The following is a 19,380-nucleotide window of genomic DNA, read 5'->3' on the forward strand; positions in this document are numbered from 1 at the left end:
TAAAAGATATATAGGTAGACAATTTAGAGGATTTTTGAAATTCCACTTGTTTAATAGAAGTAAAACATCAATCAGTGTAACTACATTATAGCATCCAAATGCAATTGATTTTAGCATTTCAAATTTCTCCATATCAAAACATGCACACACACCACAAATGTTTTGGTTATCTTTCTTAGGATAGCAGCAGTTCTCCACTTTTATTAGACAAGACAAAAAAGTAAAAGTCCTTTGAACATCTGAGTAACCCTTAGGGGCCTTTATTATCCTGCAGGTCATTCAGAATTTTCACTTTACAAGTTATTATTTTATTTTTATGTAAAATATTCTGTCTCAAGTTTTAGAATCTGAGGTCAAAAAGGTTTGCAGTTTTGTTTTTGTTGTTTTTTGGATCTTCTGTCTATTATTACAAAGTGATCCCTAGATGTATAGTGTGTGAGTATGCTGTATTGGTCTAGTTTGTCCTGGTTCCCATTTCCTTCGGGATGAGACTTTGGGTTAGAGGCCTCAAGTAAATTTGCATGCTTTTCTTAATATATGTGCTGGTTTGAAAGAAGGTATGCCCCCTAGAAAAGCCATGTTTTAATCAAAATCCCATTTCATAAAGGTAGGAATAATCCCTATTCAATACTGTATGTTTGAAACTGTAATGAGATCATCTCCCTGGATGATGTGATTTAGTTAAGAGTGGTTGTTAAACTGGATTAGGTGAGGACATGTCTCCACCCATCTGGGTGGGTCTTGATAAGTTTCTGGAGTCCTATAAAAGAGGAAACATTTTGGAGGATGAAGGAGATTCAGAGAGAGCAGAGCAGAATGGCATAGCCACAAGAAGCAGAGTCCACCAGCCAGCAACCTTTGGAGATGAAGAAGGAAAATGCCTCCCGGGGAGCTTCATGAAACAGGAAGCCAGGAGAAGCAGCTAGTAGATGATGCCGTGTTCACCATGTGCCCTTCCAGATGAGAGAGAAACCATGAACTTCATCAGCCTTCTTGAACCAAGTATCTTTCCCTGGATGCCTTTGATTGGACATTTCTGTAGACTTGCTTTGATTGGGACATTTTCTTGGCCTTAGAACTGTAAACTAGTAAATTAGAACAGATTTTGGTACTAGGAGTGGGGTGCTGCTATGGCAGTTTGCAAATACCAAACATGTTGGAATGGCTTTTTAAATGGATAAAGGGAAGATTTTGGAAGAGTTGTGAGGAGCTTGATAAAGAAGGCTTAAAATGCTTTGAAGAGACTGTTGGTAGAAATATGGACTCTAAAGCTACCTGTGACTCTAGACAGAAACAAGGCATGTATTATTTCAGACTAGAAGGAAAATGATCCTTGTTTTAAATGGCAGACAGTCTGGCAAATTTAACTAGTGGCTTTGGCTGGAAGGCAGATTTTAAAAACCATAAACTTGGATATTTAGCAGAAGAGATCTCCAAATCAAATGTCAAAAGTGCAGCTTGGTTTCTCCTCAGAGCCTATAGTGAAATGCGACAGGAGAGAGAGAAGCTGAAAACTGAACTCTTGGGTACAAAGCAATCAGAAATCGATGTCCTGGAAAATTCTGGGCCTCCAGAAAGGGAGTCCTTGTGTGAGGATTTAACCAAATGTGGAAGTAGCCATTTCAGAGAAAGCCAGGATTGGACATGGAGTTATCCAGGAAAGATTTGTGGAAACTCCTTATGTCTGATGGGCATGATCCAAGGCTACTGCACAGAAAGCCAATGAGAGTGCTGTGGGACCTGTATAAACAGAGCCACTGCCAGTCTGGATTGGGGTTTTCAGAGAAGGGACACATTGGAGGAAAAATAACTTCAGAGGCAAAACCATGGAGGCTGAGGTCTGAAGTCAAGAAGCCTCAGGCCAGGAGAGCGGACCCACCCAAGCCCATGGAGAGGGTGAGTTTGCCCCAAAGGCAGAGAATGGGCCTTCCACCTCATTGCAGTGGAAGAGTCATACCACCTCAGGCCTTGGAAAGGGTGAAGCACATTCCTTGGGGTTGGGGAGAGCCTGGCTGATACTACATGGAGGAGTTGAGGGTATGCCCCAGAAATGGCAGAGAGTCTGGGTACAGCCCCGATTCTTGGAGAGGGTGGAGCCAAGAAAAAGGTGGTCTCCTCAGTGTCCCCCAAGGTTGCATTAGAAGAGAGGCAGGCCTCTGCTTAGGCCCATTGGAAAGGATGGGATTGTCAATTTCAAAAGCCCTGAGGATAAATGACTCTCAGAGTTTGAAATTTAATGGACTTTGCCCTGTGGGTTTTCAAAATTGTATGGGTCCGTTGAACCCTGTGGTCTTTCCTCCCTATGGAAATGCGTATATGTATCCCATAACTGATTCTCCTTTGTATGTTGGCAGCAAATAACTTGTTATAAGTTTTCAAAGATCCAGAGTCAGAGAACTTTGCCTTAGAACACATTATGCCTGTAACTAACTTTGACAGGAGTTTGTATTGTTTCTAACTTTGTATTTCTTTCATATTTCTTTTGAAATGGTTTAAGGATTTCTGATATTGTGATGGAATTAATGCATTTTGTATATGGGAAAAACATGTCCTTTTTAGGGGCCAGAGGGTAGAATGTGCTGGTTTGAAAGGAAGTATGCCCCCTAGAAAAGCCATGTTTTAATAAAAAAAAAATCCTATTTCATAAAGGTAGAATAATCCTTATTCAATACTGCATGCTTGAAACTGTAATCAGATCATCTCCCTGGATGATGTGATTTAGTCAAGAGTGGTTGTTAAGCTGGACTAGGTGACGACATGTCTCCACCCATTTGGGTGGGTGTTGACTGGTTTATTGGAGTCCTATACAAGAGGAAACATTTTAGAGAATGGGAGATTCAGAGAGAGCAGAGCAGAATGACATAGCCACGAGAAGCAGAGTCCACCAGCCAGCAACTTTTGGAGATGAAGAAGGAAAATGTCTCCCAGGGAGCTCATGAAACAGGAAGCCAGGAGAAGAAGCTGGCAGATGACACTGTGTTCACCATGTGCCCTTTCAGATGAGAGAGGAATCTTGACCGTGTTCACCATATGCCTTTCCAGATGAGAGCGAAACTCTGACTGTGTTTACTATGTGCCCTTTCACTTGAGAGAGAAATCATGAACTCATCAGCCTTCTTCAACCAAGTGTCTTTCCCTGGATACCTTTGATTGGACATTTCTATAGACTTTTTTTAATTGGTACATTTTCTCAGTGTTAGGTCTATAAACTCGCAAACTAGAACAATACATAAAACTATACCAACAATAAACATTATTCACATGTTTTAATATATTTGGAGTCACTAAAAAGAAAAGTGAGGAAAACATGTTTTGGAGGTTAGGTACATTTTTTGTAATTGAGTTGTAAATTTAATGATGTAAATATAATATGGTAGATATTCTAAGGTACCATAAGAAAAGTCCTATTTTGGAAATTATATTTTAAGTACATATTAAAGTTAAAATTCACTAGATGTTAAAGCATGTTGTGTAAAACAAACTGATTAAAATTTCTTCAGAACATCAAAAAGCAAAATAAAAGGTGCAATAGGAAGAAAACAAAGTAAAATGAGTGGCCAAGTTTATTACATGCTAAGGTTTGTGTCCAAAAGTGACAGATACCTCTGATTCAAAATAGTATCTGCTTGATGTCTGCTGAGCAGTGCCACATGCATTATCTCTAAAATTCTCATTGAAATTCCGCTGAAGATAGGGTAGGAGAAAAAAATTCAAAAGTACAGAAAGTAAAGACTGACAGCAGACCTACTTTTAGAATCTTGAAAAAACTGGAATAAATTATAAGGTAGATGGACCAGATTGAAAATAATCTGCCAAGCTTCAGTACAAGGTATACATTGAGTGCATCGTGAAACAAAGTCTCCCTGAAACACGTAAGAAAATGCTGCGTATGAACATAACTAAACTACCTGATAGGCATGCGTGCTAGGAAATTATAATTTTTTTTCATTTACCGTATCTATTGAGAAGATTGGGATGTTATGCAGTGGGAAATGAGGCCTGAGGTGGGTAAGACAGTCAGAAACTCAATTGGAGTGGGACTTTTGTTTGGTTTCTTTACTGCAATCCAGTACCTAGGACTGTGCCTGGCACTTATTGTGCCTGTATGTATGTGTACATGTATGAAGTGGGAGAGAGAGAGAGAGGAAAGAAGAAAGAGGCGAGAAGGATTAAAGAAAACAGCATACTTAAACCAGCATAAGTGTTCTAGTTTGCTAGCTGCTGGAATGCAACATACCAGAATCAGAATGGCTTTTAAAAGGGGGAATTTAATAAGTTGCTAGTTTATTGTTCCAAGGCTGAGAAAATGTCCAATTAAAACAAGTCTATAAAAATGTCCAATCAAAGGTATCCAGGGAAAGATTCCTTGGTTCAAGAGGGCTGATGAGGTTCAGGGTTTCTCTTTCAAGTGAGAAGGCACATGGTGAGCAGTTAGGGTTTCTCTCTCGGCTGGAAGGGCATGTGGTGAACACAGTGTCATCTGCTAGCTTTCTCTCCTGGCTTCCTGTTTTATGAAGTTCCCTGGGAGGCATTTTTCTTCTTCATCTCCAAAGGCTGCTGGCTGGTTCTTGCTGCTTCTCATGGCCATGTCATTCTTCTCTGCTCTTTCTGAATCTCTCCCATTCTCCAAAATGTTTCCTCCTTTATAGGACTCCAGAAACTAATCAAGACTCACCTAAATGGGTAGAGACATGCCATTACCTAATCCAGCTTAACAACCACTCATGATTAAATCACACCTCCAGGGAGATGATCTAATAGCAGTTTCAAGGATACAGTACTGAATAGGGATTAGAAGAAATGCCTGCCTTTACAAAATGAGATTAGGATTGAAACATGGCTTTTCTAGGGTACATACATCCCTTCACACCAGCACAATAAGGAAACTTGAAGCATGTAGTTCCAAAAACCAATATTCTCTTGTCATTGATTTTAACTGGCACCAACTGTTCCTTCATGTTCTTTGAAGGAACTGACATGTCAGACCAACATGCCAAAGGGTATCCAGGGAAGAAGAATTTTCAGTTGGGGCAGATCAACCTATTTGCCATGTGATTTGCACATTTTATGACAATTTTTAGCAAAAATTCAAGAAATTAAGAATCCTCATACGTTATTTTAAAGATAAATGAAAAAAATATGAACAAAGAAAACTGGAGCTTAGACTACATTTTATTTATAATATATTCAACACAAATTAACTGGAAGGAGCTCAGTAGTGTGATTGTGTCTTAGAAGGAGAAAGGAGAAACTTGCATTTTTGTTGGTAAATTATTTAACCTTTTTATTCCTACACATTCTGAATAAAATTAAAACCAATAGGGTACAAATAACTTCCTTGGTTATGGTGAGTGGCATCATTAATGGGTATGCTGATTACAGAATTAGAAAAGGACACAGTTCATATTGGATCACACCATCTAGATATTCCCAGTTCAAATCTATAGCTATAGAGAAATGATACAACAGCTCTACTTAGAACATTTTACATGGAATTTTAGAGCTTCTACAGTCCTTAAAATAATCGAGCTTAACCATTGTGTTTAACTAAAGAAACAGGCTCAGGATAGCTTCTGGAAAGAATCAATTCTAGTTGCCTTTCAGATATGACATCCCTAATTTACTCTTTTTGTCACTGCGTGGTGGATCATTGTCATTCTTCCAAATCTGTTTTCCAGAATGCCATTCTTCAGCATTTGACATTTTATCAGCATGTTTCTCTGTGAAACCCTCTTCCATCTCTCCTACCCAACATTCCTTTATGGACTCTTTTTCTCTTGTTTCACAGGCTTCATCTTCTAGCCATTTATTACTTCTTGTGGTTTATACTTTCCATTAAGAAACGTTGCTTTTCAACTACAATCTGTTTATGGACAATTTCTAAATACACATCTCCATACACAACTTTATCCCTGATATATAATCCTGGATAGTTAAGTAACTACTTGACCTTTTCACTGCTTTTAGCCCTGTAGCCACTTCATTTTTGACAGGCCCAACTTTCATCTCATGAATTTTCTTTGAAGACTGTCTCCATTGTCCATTCAAGCTAGAAATCTTGACGTTTTTCCTTATTTCACCAATTACCTACTCTCATTCCTAACATCTAGTTGCTTAATAAGGCATGGTAATTCCTTCTCATTAAACCTATCAAACCATCTCTTTCCCATGCCCAGTGTCACTACAATAGCCATAGCCAACCAATATTTTTTTAGTTTGCTACCAAAAGTTGTTTCTGGCCTTTTTAGCTAAAATTATTCAACTTCACCTATCTGAACTGCACATCTCAGTAGAATGATATTTTGCAAAATGTAATTATAACTAGTCCCCAAAACATTGCTTGGAATCCATATCACCCCACCCCCTACCTCAATAAGTTAAATAGCTTAACATTGGGCTCAAGAGGCTTTCAGGACATAATCACTACCTTAATGTGTCACAATAACAAAAACAAAAACTAAAAATGTCCATTCTCTTCTTCACTCATATATACTCACTTTGAAGTTTTTGCTCTTTCCTAAATTAGTTATACTTTCAAAAGTTTGGGGTTCTTTGTATATGCTCACTTTTTACTTGAAAATATCCCACTGAAAATATCCCACTTCATCTGATAATACTTATTCTTTAGATATCAAATGCACAAACATCTTTGTGAATTCACTTTTCCTTATTAAAGAAGTTATACTGAACAATTATGTAAAAAATAAAGGATTCCTAATACACCACTCAATAACCACTCAAAAACATCAAAAAATAATGTTTTGCATCAGTGTTGAACACTGATTACAAATGACGATAGAGCATATTTATTATTGTACTATTGATTAATCCATGGTTTAACTGAGGGTTCACTGTTCGTAGAGTGTAGTTCCATGGATGTTTATTAAATTTTTATTGTTACCATATATAAAATCTAACATTTCCCCTTTTAATCATATTCATTACATTCAAAATGTTTGTTGTGCTATCATCATTACCATCCATTAACAAAACGTTTCAATCATGCTAAATAGAAACAGAAACTCTGTACATTTTAAAACTTAACTTCCTTTCCGTTTCTCCACCTGGTAATATACATTCTAGATTTTGATACTATGAATATGCTTATTCTAATTGTTTCAAATCAGTGAGATTATACAATATTTTTCCTGTTGTGTCTGACTTATTTCACTCAACAAGATGTCTTCGAAGTTTATTCATGTTGTTGTATGTATCAGGACTTCATTTCTTCATATAGCTAATAATATTCTATTGTATATAAATACCACACTTCATTTATCCATTCACTGGTTAATGGACACTTGCATTGCTTCCAACTTTTGGCAATTGTAAATAATGCCACCATGAACATCAGTGTGTAAATACCTGATTGAGTTCCTGCTTTCGAATCTTTTGGGTATATACCTTCGAGTGGGATTGATAGGTCATATGGTAGTTTTATTAGTAGCTTTCTGAGGAGTTACCAAACTGTTTTCCACAGTGGAAGCACCATTTTATACTGTCACTGGTAATGAAAGAATATTCTTCTTTTTCCACATCCTCTCCAAACCCTGTTATTTTCTTTTTTTTAATTTAATAGTAGCCTTTCTAATGGATGTGAAATGGTATCTTGTGATTTTAATTTGCATTTCCCAGATGGCTAATGAAGATTACCTTCTCATGTGCTTTTGGGCCATTTGTACAACCACTTTGTAGAGTTGTCTGTTCACATCTTTTGTACATTTTTTAATTGGGTTGTCTTTTTGCTGTCAAGTTGAAGGATTTCTTTACATAGTCTGATAATTAAACCTTTATCAGATGGGTGGTTTCCAAATACTTTTTCCCATTGTGTAGGTTGTCATTTTATTTTCATGGTTAAGTCATTTAAGGTGCAAAAGTTTTTAATTTGGGTGAAGTCCCATTTATCTACTTTTTTATTTGGTTGCTTGGGCTCTAGGTATAAACTCTAAGAAACCATTGCCTAACACAAGGTCTTGGGGATGCTTCTATATGTTTTCTTGTCGAAGTTTGATAGTTTGGGCTCTTATATATAGGTCTTTTATCCATTTTTAGTTGATTTTTGTATCTGGTATAAGGTAGGGGACCTTCAATTTTGTGTTTGTGTGTGCGTGCAAATGGAGATCCAGTTTCCCAGATTTGTTGAAGAAATGTCTTTCCCAATTGAGTGGACTTTGCTCCCTTGTCAAAAATCCATTAGCCATAAATACAAGGGCTGATTTCTGAGCTCTCAATTCAATTCCACTGGTCTATATATCTGTCCTTGTGTCAATATCATGCTGTTTTGATTACTCTGGTTTGAATTAAATTTTTTCTTTTTTTTTAGGTTTTTTTGTTTTCTTGGCATGGGCAGACTCTGGGAATTGAACCCAGGTCTTCCGCATAGCAGGCAAGAACTCTGCCACTGAGCCACCATTGTCCACCTGTAATAAGTTTTAATATTGGGAGGTGTGAGTCCTCCAAACTCATTCTTCTTTTTCTAAATGCCTTTAGATATTTAGGACTTCTTACCCTTTCACAAATCTGATCATTGGCTTTTCCATTTCTGCAAAGACAGTTTTTGGAATTTTGATTGGCAATGCATTAAATCTATAAATTGCTATGGGTAATATTGACATCTTAATGATATTTAGTCTTTCAATCCGTGATCATGGAATGTCCTGCCATTTATTTAGGTTTTCTTTTATTTTTTATAGCAATGTTTCAGTTTTCTGAGCACAAGTCTTACATATTTGTTTAGTTTGATTCCCAGATATTTCCTTCTTTTAGTTGCTATTGTGAGTAGAATTTTTTCCTTGAATTCTTTTTCTAATTGCTCTTTGCTTGTATATAGAAACACTACTGATTTTGGGATGTGATCCTGTACTCCACCACTTTCTGAATTTATTTATCAGCTCTAGGAGCATTGTTGTAGATGCTTCAGGATTTTCTATATATAATAACATGTCATCTGCAAATTGGGAAAGTTTTACTTCTTCTGTTCCAACTTGGATGCCTAGTAATTCTTTGTTTTTTGTCTAATTGCTCTGGCAAGAAGTTCCAGTACAATATTGAATAACAGTGGAGACAGGCATTTTTGTCTTATTTCTGATCTTAGAGTGAAAGCTATCAGTCTTTCACAGTTGAGTACGATGTTAGCTGTGGGCTTTTCCCATATGCCTTTTAGCATGTTGAGGAGGTTTCTCTCTATTCCTTGGGTTCTGTTTTTGTTGTAAAACCATGCTAGATCTTGCCAAATGCATTTTCTATCACTTGTGATGATTATCCCATTTTCTTTCCTTCATTAGGTTAATGAAATGAATTACATTAGTGGACTTTTTTATATTGAGTCAACCTTGCATAATTGGAATAAATCCCACTTGATCACAGTGTATAATTCCTTTAATATGCTATTGTTATTTAGCTAGTATATTTTGAGAAATTTTGCATCTACATTCATAAGACATGGTGTTATATAGTTTTCTTTACTTGCATTATCTTTGTCTGTTTGGTATGAGTGTGATGTTGGCCTCATAGAATTAATTAGGGAGTGTTTCCTATTCTTTAAATTTTGGGAAGTTTGAGAGAATTGGAATCAAGTCTTTTGGGAACGTTTTGGAAAGTGTGATAGAATTCCTCTCTAAAGCCATCTGTTTCTGGGCATTCCTTTGTTGAGAGGTTTTTCTTTACTGATTTGATCTCTTTATGGTTATTGGTTTGTTGGTATCCTCTATTTCTTCTTGGGTCAATTAGGTGGTTTGTGTATTTCTAATAATTTATCCATTTCATTTAGGTTATCTAATTTACTGGCACAGAGTTGTTCATAATACCCTCATACAGTCCTTTTTATTTCAGCCAGGTTGGTGGTACTGCCCCCTCTTTTATACCTGATTTTAGTTATTTGTTTTCTTTCTCTTTTTTCTTTGTCAATATAGCTAAAGGTTAATTTTATTGATCTTTTCAAAGAAACAACTTTTGGTTTTATTGATTTTCTCTATGTTTTTTTCTTTCTTTATATTCTATTTCATTATCTGTGTTCTAATCTTTGTTATTTGTAAATATTCAGAGCTAAAAATTTTCTTCTCAGCACTGTCTTTGCTGCGTCATGAGTTTCGTTATGTTGTATTTTCATTTTCATTCACCTCAACATATTTTCCCTTTAACACATTGGTTGTTTTAAGAGTATGTTGTTTAACTTTCATGTATTTACAAACTTTCTATTTTTCCCTTTGTTATTGATTTCTTGCTTCATTCTGTTGTGGTTGGAGACTATTTTTTAATTTGTTGAAATTTGTTTTGAAACTTGAAATAGGTTCTATCCTGTAGAATGATCCATGTGCACTCCAGAGAAAATGCATTCTTTTTGTTGGCTGAAGTGACCTCTCTATGTTGATAGGTCTAATTTGTTTAGACTAAATTCAAGTCTTGTACTTCCTGACTGATCATCTGAATGTTCTGTCCATTATTGAGATTCTATATTAAAGTCCCCTACTATTAGTGTAAAACTGTCAATTTCTCCTTTCAAATCTGTTAGTATTTGGTTAATATATTTTGGGACTTTACTGTTAAGTGACTATATATTTATAATACAAATATATGTGTTACAGCTCCCTCTTAAACTGTTCCATTTATCAGTATATAATGGCCATCTTTGTCCCTCATAATTGTTTTACTTAAATTCTATTTTATCCAATATTAGCATAAGCACAAAGCTGTCTTTGGCTACTATTTGCATGGTATATATTTTTTATCCTTCCATCCGCAAACTACCTGTATCAATTTATTTAAGGCGAGTCTTTTGCAACAGCATATAGCTGGGTCATGTTGCTCTGTTTCCCAGGAGACCAATTCCCTATCCCAGGTGTTTGAAGCTGGCATGCTTTGCCCCAGACTGTCCTCTTCTACATGCTGTTTTATCCATTCTGCCAATCTCTGCCTTTTAACTGGTGAGTTTAATCCATTTACATTAAAAGTCACTACTGATAATACCAGTCTGCCATTCTTGCTTTTAGCTTTTGTAAACTAAAAGTGTGTCTTAGCTTCCTGAATGTACATACTTGTGTCTTCTGCTAAATTTGGGAAGTTCTTTGTCATTATTTCATTGACTATTCCTCTGCCCCTTTCACTTATTCTTCACCTTCTGGGACTCCCATGTGTGTGCATTTGTGTGCTTAATGCTGTTCAAGAGGTGTCTTGGGTTATTTTTGCTTTTAATAATTCTTATGTTTTCCTGCTCCTCAGCCTGACTCATTTTCAACCTGACCTTCAAGTTCACTGATTATTTCTTCTGAAACTTGTTTTGTAACAAGTTACAAACTGCTTTAAAACTATCCTAGGCAATTTTCATTTCAGTTATTGTGGTCCTCAATTGTAGTAGTTCTTATATGCTCCTTTTTGAAATTTCTGTCTCTTCACTAAGACTCTCATATTGTTCATTCATTTTTTTCCTGATATCCTTTAGTTCTTTCTCTGTATTTTCCTTCATCTCCTTGAATATTTTTAGATCATTTTTCTAAATGCTTTTTTGTGTTTAGAAACATATCCTCTTGTCTTCTTCAGTGTTTTCTTGATTTTCATCCTTTTCCATTGGATGGGCCATCATTTCCAGTTCCTATTCTTGTACTCTTTTGTTGTACACTGTACATTTTAATATTTTAAAATGTTAACTATGTTATGTATTCCTGGAGATGTCTGTTTCTTGGTTATGTTAACAGCTGGTGAGAAGGGAGGAATTTTGTTGAGCTTTGGCTATCAGGAAGGTCTGCACAAGCAAATACAGTGTGCATGGTTTTCCCTTTCTTTCTGGTACTCTGTCTTATCTTTACTTGTTAGTTGTTTTGGAATTCTCCTGTTTACAAGAGTTTTGTTGTCCCCTCTGTTCCCAGGAGACCAATTCCTCATCCCAGGTATTTGAAGCTGGCATGTCTTTGCCCCAGATGGTCTTCTTATACGTTTTTTTTTTTACTCTCCATTCATTGTCTCAAGTTTCTATTGTCTGTAGGGCAAATCTGGGAGAAGGGCACACTGGAGAGGACTTCTCCCAAGTCTGTCTTTTCCAGCCAAAACAGGGCCAAGAGAACCACAGAAGGTACACAAAATGGCTACAATTTCCCTGGGAAAGACATTAGGAGAGGTGCCAAGAACTTCTTCTACAGCTCTCCAATGCTCAGTTTCCTGATCTGCATAGCAAATGCAATCTATATGCTAACTTGCTCCTGAGCCTTGAGGAAGTGCAGCTTCTTAAAGTCTCCAGCACCACTGCCACTTTCTGGGGTTGTTTGAAACAAGGGCAGATGATGCCTTTGTCTAGGATGCATTGAACCAATAGCTGCCCTCAGAGCCAGGCTCCCAGTGATCTGAATTCACTAATTGAAAGTTATGATCAGTGATCAGCGGTGCCCACCCCAATTCTTCCGGAAGAGGATTTTTATGTCCCTTTCTATTACCAGTGAGCTTAGCCTCATTGTCCTTTCCCAGAATTTATCAGCCTCTTCCTCCTAGTCTTCCTCGGATGCTGCGCAGTGGTCTTCTGTGCCCTGAAATTTCCAAAATGGTTGTTTCTGATAGTTCCTACTTGTTTAATAGTTGTTTTATTCTTCTTCTTATTTTTTGTGTGTATGTGGAAGGACTGAGTCCTGGAGCTCACTAGACTGCCATATTCCCACATTCTCCCCCCATGAAAACTTTCTGATAATCAAAATCTAGAATAATCTTCTACTTTCAAATATTCATATTTGTTAAATTTGCTATTTTCTCCACTAAATTTTCACACTTTGTAACTATGCTTTTATATCTATATCCCCACGGCCATGCTCAAAGTCTGGCATACCTTAGATACTCACTAAATATTTATAAAATAAATCAATGATGTTAAGAGTTTAAGGTCTGAGAGGGCAGGGCAACATGGCAGTTTAGTGAGGCATGGAATTTAGTTTATCCTCTAGAACAGCTAGCAAATAGCCCGGAACAGTACAGAACAGCTGCTGGAGCTACATCCATGACCGGACATACGGTGTACAACAACAGTCTGGCCAGGTGGGCCTGCTGAGAAAACACACAGAACTGTAAGTCTCCCAAGCCATGAAGGCCACCCCTCCCCCACAGGAACAGCAGGATGGTTCTCTCAGGGGAAAGGAAACAGACTATACTAGCACAGGGGCTTAGCTCAATGAAGCTCCACTTGTGGAATTAATTATCAAATTCTGACTGCTGAAAATAGGCTCTAGTAGAGATAAACCAGAACAAGCACTAAAGGTACTAGGAGTTTTTGCCCCAGAAGAAAGGGAGTGGGGCTGATGGAAAAAAAAAAGAAAAGAAAAGAAAAGAGGCTTTAAGAGTCTTACAGCACAAAATACTGTAAAAAGGGCTGGACCCCAATAAAAGGGGGCACAGAGCCTGGAGATACATAGAGCCATGACCAACTTAAGCTCTTGATTGACAAACCTGAGGAGCTGGGGTCCTGCTCTGAATAGGCTTTCTTTTTTAATATGCTTTTTTTCTTACTCCTTAACAGTTCACCAGATAGAACTGGAAGCCTTCTCAGGCTCTAGCAAAGCCCCGGGTTAGGGTGGAATTAAGCTTGTCTGAGAGACAAGATAACTAGTCAGGGGAAAGGAATTAATTCCTTAAAGGTTGTATTTTCCCCATGAGAAAGGTGGGGCTCAGCTCAAATAGAATCTCTTCTTCAAGTAATTCAGGCCCCAGGAACTGGAAAACTGAAACAGTGCCAACCTATAACCTCACTTCTGTCTCAACCGTGCCCCAAGCAGGGAGAGTCTGCTGAAATTAAAGGCACCATATCACCTTACACTAGTGGGAAGCAACAGCCAGAAAGCATCACATGTTGGGCAGGATAGGAAAAGCACAGAGTCTGGAGGCTTCTTAGGAATGTCTAACAACCTGCTAGGTCTCAACCACAGGGAAATTTGTTGCCAGCAACTCTTTCCTCCTGTGACATGGGCCAGTCTACTGTGGAAAAAACTGACTGGGGTCTATAATATCTGAGGAGGACCTCCTCAGAAAAAAAAAGGCTCCATATAGACAGGGCAAGAAAAAGAAAAATAAGAACTGAAAAATTCTGATCAGTTAAACAGAACCTATGATAGAGGCCTAGAACAAGTTAAAATGAATGTTAAAGAACAGATAGAGAACAAAGTCATCCAGTAAGAAATTCCAACGTAAAAGAATGAAAACAACCTCCAGATTTAACTAATTAAGGAAATCAAATGGCTAGATGCCAGCAAAACAAAAAAAGTCATACCAGGAAAATTGAGGATATGGCCCAGTCTAAAGAACAAACCAACAATTCAAATGAGATACAAGCATTGAAATGACTAATCAGGATGTTTGGACATGGAAAATCTCATGAAAAATCAAATCAAAGAGCTAAAAAATTATATAAAGGAGACACTGGGTGAACAAAATGAAGAAATCAGAAGTTTGAAAAAACAAATCACAGAACTTATAGGAATGAAAGGCACAATAGAAGAGATGAAAAAACAATGGAAACTTACAAGAATAGATTTGAAGAGGCAGAAGAAAGAATTGGTGAATTAGAGGACTGGACATCTGAAATCCAACACAGAAAAGAAAATATAGGGAAAAGAATGGAAAAAAATACGAGCAGGGCCTCAGGGAATTAAACAACAACATGAAGCACACTAATATATGTGTTGTGGGTGTCACAGAAGGAGAAGAGAAGGGAAAAGGAGGAGAAAGACTAATGGAGGAAAGTATCAGTGAAAATTTCCCATCTCATATGAAAGACACAGGGTGAGCAACAGTGGCTCAGTGGCAGAATTCTTGCCTGCCATGCCAGAAACCTGGGTTAGATTACCAGAGCCTGCCCAAGCCTAAATATATATATATGTGTGTGTATGTATGTATCCATATGAAAGACATAAAATTATAGATCCAAGAAGTGGAGCATATCCCAAACAGAATAGATCCAAATAGATAAAGTCTAAGGCACTTATTAATCAGCTTGTCAGATGTCAAAGAAAAAGAGAGACTTTTGAAAGGAGTGAGAGAGAAAAGCAATCCATCACATACAAAGGAAGTCCAATAAAACGATGTGTGGGTTTCCCAGTAGAAACTATGGAGGTGAGAAGGCAGTGGTATAATATATTTAAGATTCTAAAAGAGAAAGATGCTAACTAAGAATTTTATACCCAGCAAAATTGTCCTTTAAAAAATGAAGGGGAGTTGAAAATATTTTCAATCAAACAATCAGTGAGAAAATTTGTAACTAAGAGACCAGCTCCACAAGAACACTACAGGCAGATAGGGAAAAGGCAGGGTAGAGAGGTCTGGAGAAGAGTGTAGAAAGGAAGACTATCAGTAAAGGCAAAAAGAGAAAAAATTATATATGACATATAAAATCCAAAAGGCAAAATGGTAGAAGAAAATGCTGCATTTACAGTAATAACATTAAATGCTAATGGATTGAACTCCCCAATAACATAGCAATCCAATCCAACATAGATTGGTAGAATGGATTTAAAAACAGGACCCATCCATATGCTGTCCACAGGAGACTCATTTTAGAACCAAGGACAAAAATAAGTTGAAAGTAAAGGTTGGGAAAAGATATTTCATGCAAACAACAATCAGAAAAGAGCAGAGTAACCATACTAATATCTGACAAATTAGATTTCAAATATAAAACAATTATAAGAGACAAAGAACAACATTATATTTCAATAAAATGAACTATTCAATAAGAAGACATTATAATCATAAATATTTATGCACTGAGCCAGAGTGCTCCAAAGTACATGAGGTAAATACTGACAACACTGAAGGGAGAAATAGTTGGAGAATTCAATTCCCCACTCTCATCAGGATAGAATATCTAGACAGAGGATCAATAAGGAAATAAGAATGAGAATAATACAATAAATGAATTAGGCTTAACAGACATTTGTAGAACATTACACCCCAAAACAGCAAGACACACATTTTTCTCAAGTGATTATGGATCATTCTCAAGGATAGACCATATGCTGGGTCACAAAGCAAGTCTCAATAAATTTAAAAATATTGAAATCATAGAAAACACTTTCTTAGATCATAATGGAATGAAGTTGGAAATCAATAACAGGCAGAGGGACAGAAAATTCACAAACATATGGAGGCTAAGGAGCACGCTCTTCAACAACCCAAGGCTCAAGGAAGAAACTACAAAAGAAATCAGTAAGTATCTCAAGGTAAATGAAAATGAAAACAGAACATATTGATATTTATGGGATGCAGCAAAGGCAGTGCTAAGAAGGAAATTTATTGCCCTAAATGACTATATTAAAAAAGAAGAAAGAGCAAAAATTGAGGAATTACCTGTTCACTTGAAAGAAGTAGAGAAAGAATAGCAAACTAACTCCAAAGCAAACAAAAGGAAAGAAATAACAAAGATTAGAGCAGAAATAGATGAAATTGAGAACATGAAAACAATGAAGAATTGCCAAAAACAGAAGTTAGTTCTTTAAGAAAATCAATAAAGTCTATGGGCTCTTAGCTAATTTGAGAGAGAGAGAGAGAGAAAATGCAAATAAATAAAATCAGAAATGGAAGAGAAGACTTAACCACTGACACTGCAAAAATAAAGGAGGTAATGAGAGGATACTATGAGTAACTATATGCTAATAAATGAGACAACATAGATGAAATAGACAACTTCCTAGAAAGATATGAACAACCAGCATTGAATTGAGAGGAAATAGATGACCTTAACAAACCAACCATAAGAGACTGAGTCAGCCATCAAGAAAGTCCTAAAAAAGAAAAGTCCAGGATTGGATGGCTTCACATGTGAATTCTGCCAAATATTCAAGAAAGAATTAGTACCAATCCTGCTCAAACTCTTCAAAAAAATTGAAGAGGAGGGAAAGCTACCCAAATCTGTCTATGAAGCCAACATCATCCAAAGCCAGACAAAGATACTGCAAGAAAAGAAAATTACAGAACAATCTCTAAATTGAATAAGATGCAAAAATCCTCAACAAATTAATTGCAAATAAAATCCAGCAGCACATTAAAAGAATTATACACTATGACTAACTGGGATTTATTCCAGGTGTGCAAGGATGGTTCAACACAAGAAAAACAATTAAGGTAAATCACCTTATCAACAAATCAAAGCAGAAAAACCACATGATCATCTCAATTGATGCAGAAAAGGCATTTGACAAAATCCAAGATCCTGTCTTCAATTCAAAGGATAGGAAATTGAAAGGGAACTTCCTCAACATGATAAAGGGAGTATATGAAAACACCACAGCTAACATCATCCTCAGTGGGGATAGACTGAAAGTTTTCCCTCTAAGATCAGGAAAAAGACAAGAATGCCCACTGTCATCATTGTTATTTAACATTGTGCTGGAAGTTCTAGCCAGAGGATTTAGACAAAAAAAGAGAAACAAAAGGCATCCAAATTGGAAAGGAAGATGTAAAACTTTCACCGTTTGGAGAGGATACGATACTATATTTTGAAAATCCTGAAAAATCTACAGCAAAGCTACTATAGCTAATAAATGAGTGCAGCAAAGTGGCAGGGTACAAGATCAACACCCCAAAATCAGCATTGTTTCTATACACTCATAATGAGCAATCTGAGGAGGAAATCAAGAAAAAAATTCATTTACAGTAGCAACCAAAAGAATCAAATATTCAGGAATAAATTTAACTAAGGATACAAAAGACCAATACATAGAAAACTAAAATAAATTGCTAAAATAATCATGGAAGTCCTAAATAAATGGAAGGGCATATTGCATTCATGGATTGGAAGACTAAATATAGCTAAAATATCAATTTTACCCAAATTGATTTTTAGATTAATGCAATACCAATTAAAATCCCAACAACTTTACAGAAATAGTAAAAACAATAATCAAATTTATTTGGAAGGGAGCGGTACCCTGAATAGCTAAAAATATCTTAAGAAAAATGAAGTGTGAGGTCTCACACTACCTCATTTTAAAGATATAACAAAGCTACACTCTTCAAAACACATGGTACTGACATAAAGATAGATATGCTGATCAATGGATCAAATTGAGTGTTCGGAAATAGACCTTCTCATCTATGGACAATTGATCTTTGATAAGGTGGTCCAGCCAGCCCACCTGGGACAAAGCAGCCTCTTCAATAAATGGTGCTTGAAGAACTGGATATCCATTTACAAAAGAATGAAAGAGGATCATATCCCATACCCTATATAAAAATTAACTGAAAATCTATCAAAGCCCAAATACTAGAGCTAAGCCCATCAAACTTTTAGAAGAAAATGTATGGAAATATCTTATAAAACTTACAGGAGGAGGTTTCCTATACCTTACACCCAAAGCATGAACATTGAAGAAATAAATAGATAAATGAGAACTCCTCAAAATTAAACACTTTTGTGCCTCAAAGAACTTTGTCAAGAAAATAAAAAGGAAGCCTACACGATGGGAGACAATATTTGGAAATGACATATCAGATAAGGGGTTAGTATCCAGAATTTATAAAGAGATTATTCAATTCAACAACAAAAAAGCAAACAACCCAATTAAAAATGGGCAAAAGACATGAACAGACACTTATCAGAAAACAAAATATAAATGGCCAAAAGGCACATGAAAAGATGTTCAACTTCACTGGCCATTAGGGAAATGAAAATCAAAACCACAATGAGATATCATCTGCTACCTACTAGAATAGGCATCATCAGAAAAACAGAAAATGACAAGTACTGGAGAGGATGTGGAGAAAGAGGTACGCTTATCCACTGTGGGAATGTAAAATGGTACATCCGCCCTGGAAGGCAGTTTGGCGGTTCCCCAGGAAGCTAAGTATAGAATTGCCATATAATCCAGCAATCCCATTACTAGGTATTCAGAGGACCTGAGGACAGGGATACAAATGGACATTTGCACACTAATGTTTATAGCAGCATTATTTACAATTGCGAAGAGATGGAAACAGCCCAAATGTCCATCAATGGATGAGTGTCTAAACAAGCTGTGGTATACACATACAATGGAATATTGCACAGCTGTAAGACAGAATAAAGTCATGAGGCATGTAACAATGTGGATGAACCTAGAGGACATTATACTGAGTGAAATTAGTCAGAAACAAAAGGATAAATACAGCATAAATTACTAATATGAACTAACATTAATGAGCGAACTTGGAGAATTGAAGTTAAGAACATAGGTTATGAGGAGATAGAAATAGGGTAGAGATTGCACAATTGGTTCTGAAGGAATACAAATTGTGCAACAGGACTGAATTTTATGACTGTAAAATTCAGAAATGGATAGCAAAATACCACCTGAGGGTAGCACAATACTACCTGATGGTAACACAATAATTTAAGTACTGAGTGAAGCTGAATTAGCGTATGAAAGTGGGAGAAGGGCT

Source organism: Tamandua tetradactyla, chromosome 7 (assembly GCF_023851605.1).
Source record: "Tamandua tetradactyla isolate mTamTet1 chromosome 7, mTamTet1.pri, whole genome shotgun sequence".
NCBI classification, from domain to species: Eukaryota; Metazoa; Chordata; class Mammalia; order Pilosa; family Myrmecophagidae; genus Tamandua; species Tamandua tetradactyla.